At 40.5% G+C, this 7,528-nt stretch overlaps 1 long non-coding RNA gene across 1 annotated transcript; it reads left to right on the forward strand.

The window, feature by feature from the left end:
* Positions 1-5,011: 5,011 nt before the first annotated feature.
* On the forward strand, positions 5,012-7,310 carry LOC136354679 (uncharacterized). Its single transcript, XR_010738248.1, has 3 exons — positions 5,012-5,573; positions 5,896-5,961; positions 7,094-7,310. It is a non-coding gene; the product is annotated as an uncharacterized lncRNA (long non-coding RNA).
* The last annotated feature ends 218 nt before the right edge of the window (positions 7,311-7,528 follow it).

The following is a 7,528-nucleotide window of genomic DNA, read 5'->3' on the forward strand; positions in this document are numbered from 1 at the left end:
ATCAGAAGGAGGTACAGTCTTGCACATCAGACTGTAAATGACGAGACCTTCGCCAACAGGTAAATTGGTATGTATCCGCATATTTATTTTCAACAATTTAATTATTGCATAACACATGTTTGAATTTCAAAATTGCATTTAAGATTTTTGAATTTTGAGGAAATTCTTCAAATGAATTTTTTAGAGAAAGCCAAAATAAAATTTTCAACGAAATATCACTATGCCATGACCACACTAACTGTTGGAACCCAACAGCCAAAAGTGGGGCCGGTTGGACCCACAAGGGGTTCGGCCGAACCCACTGTATCGGCCGAACCGGCCAGGCCAACGGTCGGCTGCCTCCCTTTTTGAGGCAATGGCTAGTGGGCCCCACAGGTTAGTTTTGACCGTTGTGGGTGAACTACTTAAGCCAACCGGCCGGGAGAGGGAATTCCACCCCATTTCAACTAATTTCCATTCCCTCTCCAAAGTTTACTCTCAAGTTCATTCAAGTTTTGATAGTTCTTCCTCAATTTTCGAACACTTAGTTGCATATATACAAGTTGCTTTGGTGAAACTAACCGGCGGGTGAAACACTTGTCATTTCTAACCCCCATCGAGTTAGTCCGTTCTTGCTCCATTGTGCAGAATGAGGAGGCGATTGTCTCGTTTGTTCAAGGGGTCCGGCCCTTCATCAAGTCCTCATGACGAGTCTAGTACTCGTTCATCAGCTGATGTCTCGATGGAAGACGTCGAAGCTCCGCGACAACTCCTGAACGACACCGACCTCGACCTTGTCGGTGATCGGGAGAGACAAGCCTACTACATGCTGAGTGACCGGGATTATGCTCACACGCGAGAATACTCTCCGGAGCTGCTGAAAAAGATATGTATGGATGTTGAATTTCGTGCTATTTGGAAAGCTGTTGAATGGCAGAGATTTGTTGTGGTAGATGAGCCTGGTTCTTGTTTGCTTACTTTGCAATTTCTGTTTACATTGAAAGAAATTGAAGATGGAATTTTCTTTCTCTTTTTCCATAAGGAGTATACACTTACATTGAAAGGCTTAAGCACACTTCTTGGTTTTCACAATTCTGTAAAATCGATCTCCAGAAAGGAATTTCTAGGTTCGAGAAAAATAGGTTTTGGGAAGATATCCAATTTGCAAGAAACCTAGCACGAATGATATCCATAATCCTACACTTAGGCTCATGCGCAAATGGATTGCTATGACTTTGTTTCCTAGAGGTGATCTTATACCCATTAGGGGGGATGAATTGTTTGTCATGTTCGCCATGGTTAGAAAAATTAAAATTGCTCCTGTGAAATGTATGATAAGGCAATGGTTAGAAAATATAAAGTTCACTGCACTTCTCTGATTACTCGGATAGCAAAAGGGCTAGGGGTTGTTAGCAACCAGATTGCTTTTATCTCAGCCACTTGTCCGTGTATTGATGAGACTTATCTAGTGCAAGGGCATATTTTGAAACATGGAGTAGATGGATTTTTGATTTACTTTTTTCCCGGTTGTACAAATGAAACCACGTTGCCAAATGCGGGGTATCATTTGTACAACTGCCGTGAACTAACCATTCCCCTGTAGACCATAGAAGAATCTCGTGCAGGTGGAGCATACAAGGAGACGCGCAACATGGCAAGGAACGAACGAGAAAGTTCATCATCCTCAACACCCGTACAGATGTATGAGGTAGGTTGGGAACCAACTCGGGATGCACCCGGATGGACCCAAGCTCCACGCCACAGCATCAGAGTCTCAAGCTGGGCGTGTGCCAGTGAGGACCGGTGGCGTGCGCCTCAAGACATACATTGGGGGGACGACCAACCTTCCAGATCAAGTGGTATGCCCCCATCTCCAAGTGAATGGTGCTCAAGCTCCTCTCGTTGGGACTTGGGTGAAATCACTAGGAGAATGGACACCCTTGATATGCAGACAGGGGAGATCCAGTACAACCTCGCGGAACGCATAGCTCAAATGCAAGAATGGCAACAATCTGCTGATGCTCAGTTCGCCAACTTCAACAACATGATGCAGCAACAGCACGATAACCTTCAAGCGTACTTTCGCTTTCAGGGATTCAATCCTTATCAAGGACCCTGAGCGAAAGCCAAGCTTGAGGGGAGACATCTCTCCCCCCACTAAGGTAATTTGTATCACATTGCATATTTTCCTTTCCAATTGCATATTTGCTTTCCAATTGCATCTTATAAAACTTGAAAATAACATAAAAATTTGCAAAATAGAAAATACCAAAAATATAGGATAGGTTTGAGTCATGCTAGGTAAGACAAGCTAGTTCTCTTTGTTGAAAAGATGAATAGTTGCTCTATTTTATATCTCTTTTATATTGGTTCATAGTAAGTGCTCTCTCAAAGGTTAAATATAAGTAGCCAACAATTATCTGGGAACCTGAGGTAAATGAGCTGCACTTGCTGATCTGAGTCTAAGTTGTTGTAAGATATGAGATGGTAAATAAGAGTTGCTATGATCCTGATAGTAGTTTGACTTGAATTCTGGATGTTTTGCTTTTCAAAATGAGAAAATTGAGAGTTCCTCATTTGATAAAAATTCCCACCAAAGCCAAAAATGTGCCATCATGATTAAACCATATACATTTTGTCAAACTCTTGAGACTTGTGTAGATACTTCTCATGCTCTATGATCAAGATCATACACCCACATATATACACATGCTAAACTCCTACACTGGGAGCTAAGCAAGATTTCGTTCCATTCCATTTCCATATTACCACCAAATTAAATTCTCCATGCTTTCATGTGCTCTCTCCTCCTAAAAAGAAAATCCTTTTGAAAAAAAAGAGAAAAGGAAGGAATGGCATGGTTATGAAAAAAAAAAGAGAAAGTTATGCTCCATCAAGCATGAGCATGATATTGAAAAGAAAAAAAAAAGTAGCCATGCCCTCTTCTAATCAATAAAAGAAGGATTTTTGGACAAGAAAGTAAGCAGAAAGGAGAAGCATTTTCTTTATTTTTCCTCATGTACCACTTTCATCTTATACCACACACACATTGCACGATCTTGATCTTGAGTATGTTTAGTTATCTGCTTTAGTCTAAGTTTTTGACTTAGTAATAAATGTGAATGCAAGTATGCCATGTTTGATCCCTACCAACCTCCACATATCAAACCTTAGAGTAGGAATCAAAAAGGCAAAATGGTGAGGAATCCAAATTGATACACTTGGAGAGACTGAGTGAATCCTCTGAGGAACTTGGCTTTCTTTTTCAAAATCATTTGAAAACTTCCGGAATAAGAGTTGAATAAATATTGGGTGATTGGTGCTCTAATTACTGTTCTGTCTTTAAACCGCTCAAGGAAAGAAGAAGCAGTGTCTCATGGGAATCAGGCGTAAGGGTAAGCCACCGTGCCAAAGATTATTTAATCCGAGAGAGAGTTCATATACCTTGCACCTGTATCTTTGAGATATGCAGCATAGTAGCAACTCCTGATCAACAACCAAATCTTTGTTTCCTTTCGTCCTTCACTCGGGACGAGCAAAGGTTCAAGCTTGGGGCCTCTCCTGCTGTTAATAAGGTGCAGTAGGAGCCTCTCCTGCTGTTATTTCCCGTCAAAAAAGGTTCAAGCTTGGCTGCGTGGCTAATGGGCGATCAATCGCTCCAAGTGATCGATCCCCATGCACCCTGTACACACCTCTCCTCTCCTCCTCTTCTTCTCTTCCTACTACACTATAAATTTTTAAAAAATAGAAAAACAAAGTTGAAAAAATTTATGTATAGAAATACTTATATAAAAAATATTTGAATTCAAATTTAAATTTGAAATGGATATGTAAACTTTTGACTTATAAACTTTGGGTCTATAAACTAATATTTGAATTCAAATTCAAATTTGAATCATGTATGTAAACTTTTGACTTATAAACTTTGGGTCTATAAACTTTAGGTGTATAAACTTTAGATGTATAGAAATACTATATATAAAAATATTTGAATTCAAATTCAATTTTGAATCGTTTATAATTCAAATTCAAATTTGGATCGGGTATCTAAACTTTTGACTTATAAACTTTGGGTCTATAAACTTTAGGTGTATAGAAATACTATATATAAAAAATATTTGAATTCAAATTCAAATTTGAATCGGATATAATTCAAATTCAAATTTGAATCGGGTATATAAACTTTGGACTTATAAACTTTGGGTCTATAAACTTTAGGTCGATAAACTTTAGATGTATAGAAATACTATATATAAAAATATTTGAATTCAAATTCAATTTTGAATCGTTTATAATTCAAATTCAAATTTGGATCGGGTATGTAAACTTTTGACTTATAAACTTTGGGTCTATAAACTTTAGGTGTATAAACTTTAGATGTATAGAAATACTATATATAAAAAATATTTGAATTCAAATTCAAATTTGAATCGGGTATATAAACTTTGGACTTATTAACTTTGGGTCTATAAACTTTAGGTCTATAAACTTTAGATGTATAGAAATACTATACATAAAAAATATTTGAATTCAAATTCAAATTTGAATCGGATATATAAACTTTTGATTTATAAAATTTGGGATTATAAACTTTATATGTGTAAACTTGAGGTGTATAAACTTGAGGTGTCACGCCCTAAAAATCGACTAAATTAAAAATGCATATTTTAAATCATTTTTAGAAATTATTTTAAAAGCCTACAAGCTAAACCCTAATTTTCTAGGAAAATTTTCAACATAAAAATGGGCTAGATAAAATTTTATTAAATACTATGCTTGCTCTTCTATTTTCTAGAATTTTCTGGGAATTATTTGAGCAAGGGAAGTATTTTTAATAATTGAAACAACATTTCACAAATTGTTTTATTTAAAAAAGTTCAAAAAACCCCTCCCTAAGCCGTTGGGCCGAATCCGGCCCAACTTCTCTCTCTCTCCCGCGCGGCCCAAGCCGGCCCAGCCGAGCCGCCCGCCCCCTCCTCCTCCAGCCGCCGACATGTGGGGCCCACATGTCGGGGTCATCCCCTACCTCCGGCCGGCCGCCGTTTGCCGCCCAAGCCGTCTCCTTTCTCCTCTCAAATCCGCTCCAATCCGACCCCGATTCCTCCGGGTTTTTGAGGGGTTTTGATCCTCTCGTTCTCCTCTATCTTTCCCCTCAAGAAACGGAGCAATCCGTTGAGTATTCTCTCCGAATCGAGTTCGTTTCGAGTTTATCCCTAAAAACCGAGTTTGGATTTTTCCCGAGTCGATTCCTCTCGTTTGGAGCTCGATCTCTTCAATCCGAGGCTTTATAAAGCATCCCCTCGTCGCCCTCTTTCGTTTGCCCCCTTTCCCGAGCTCTCCCGTGCACCGTAGCGCCGCCGCCGCACGCGTTTAGTTCGCCGCCGCCGCCGGCCGTCTTCGGTGCCGTCGCACCGCCGCCTCCGCCGTCGCCGCCGCTTGCCGTCGCCGCCGTTAGGTGCGCCATGGTGAGAGGAACCTCGGCCGCCCGTCCCCCTTCGCCGCCGACCACCGGAGCTCCGCCGTCGCCGTCAAGCCGAGCCGCCGCCGCCGTCCTCCTCGTCGCCGGCCGTCGTCGTGCGTCGTTTGTCGTCGTGGTGAGTACCGTTGGGTTCGTCTCGACGTCCTCTACGTGTACATGCCCTCCAAATCCGCGGCCGACCACCCAATCTCCGGCGAGCTTGTCAACCCGAGCCGGCCGCCATTGCTGACGTCAGCATGACGTCATCTTTTTCTTTTTCCCGATTTTCTAATAGATTAAAACTTCGGAAAATCATAACTAAATAACCGTAGATCCGTTTCAGGTGGTTCAAGTTGCTAAATTTTTCTAAAATCAAGATCTACATGTTAAAAATATCCACATATACTGTTTATGCTTGTTTTTGTACTGTTTTGTTGATTTTTGTTTAATTGCTTTAGTTTCCGACGTTCCGGAGGAGAGCGTTTCCGTTGAGGAAGGTTCCGAAGCGTTTGCGGAAGTCCAAGGCAAGTCACACAGATCCCAAACAACCCTTTGAGCATGTTGATCCCGTTTAAAGCTATTATTCTATTTCAACTACGCATTGTTTTCGAATGTCAATCGGGTGGTGAACCTTTCCCAATTAATTAATGGCCGAAGATGACTTTGTTTTCCTATGGGTTATAACTTGATTAGCATGAACCTTATATATTGGATTGGTTCGGCTAAATGCTATATGTAAGTTTGCTTAGCCTTGCTTAGAAACATTAGCTAACTAAAGGGGTTAAATATAAATTATAATTATTATTACTAATTAAGGTTATATTCAATGGTAGCTCACGATGGTTAATCGTGCGATGTTAATTAATTGATAATTAAAACCTGGTTAAGGTGGGTTGTGAGCATATGGTTTTGATGGTTGTGCTCATGACAATTAAGGACCGGTTCGCGAGCTACTGTTGTGAAACATTTATCGTGCCAGCCACAAGCCAGCGTGGGCAACGGCTTTATCTTTTGTATAGCGTGATTCATTATAGTGCGCCAGACTGAGAAGTGGCGAGAAGTCCATGGGGGTCGCTGGGGAGTCCATGCCTTGTTTATAAGGGGGTGATTATGATCCAGGAAAGGTGCGCTGTAATGGGTTATGTTGTGCAAGGGGTATTGTCACAACTCCTTTCCGAGGTACCGTGGTGGTATTGAGGCACATGGTGACATGATGTGGGGTTGTGTCTTGTGGGTACAGTGGTACACCTCTGATCAGAGTTTAAACTATTCGAATAGCCGTACCCGCGGTTATGGGTGAGTTGAGCAATGTTTTTCGTGATTAGTCTCACACTACTCATTAATGGTAATAATGTGATAATTAATTTGACTCCTGGTTTGGGATGGATAATTCCTGGTTTGGAGGCTTAATTTGTTCAACTGGGGTTGGTTGTTCAAATGTGGTTGGGCCTATGCAACACGGGTGTGTTGTATGGTGTTTATTTAATATTGATTAATTATTCAACTGTTTTTATTATTCTCTTAAATATTTATTAAATGCTGTTTTCTGCAAATGAGCTATATTATGCCATCCTTTGTTATCCTGTGCACTTGCATATTTGCTGTGTGACTTGTTGAGTATGTCATGTGCTCATTCTTGCAATATTCATTCATCAGAAGAAGAGTATCTCAGTGAAGGTGATGATCTGGAGGATTAGGCTTGTTCTTGGTTAAGATGCCTGTGGAGAGGAGTCGCCATGGCTGTTCCGTAGTTTGTTATAGTTTTATTTTTCCGCTGCGTAGAATGTTATTCTTTGAGAGGAACTATCTACCTCTGTAATATTTTATTATTTGCGAATATTCGATAGTTATTTATTTGTACTCTATTATCAAATTGTCATTGTGTGCCTCGGTTGATTCCTGGACGAGGGTTTAACACACATGTAAGCGTTTGGAATTTTGGATAGAAATTCCGGGCGTGACATGAGGTGTATAAATTTACTAAAATAGGAAAGTAATGCGATGTCAAAAAAGGAAACCACGTGGAGAAGAGTGGGGAAACCGATCGCTCCTGGCGATCAATCGCCAACTAGGAGTTTCGTAAGCTTGGGG

Source organism: Oryza sativa, chromosome 12 (genome assembly GCF_034140825.1).
Source record: "Oryza sativa Japonica Group chromosome 12, ASM3414082v1".
NCBI classification, from domain to species: Eukaryota; Viridiplantae; Streptophyta; class Magnoliopsida; order Poales; family Poaceae; genus Oryza; species Oryza sativa.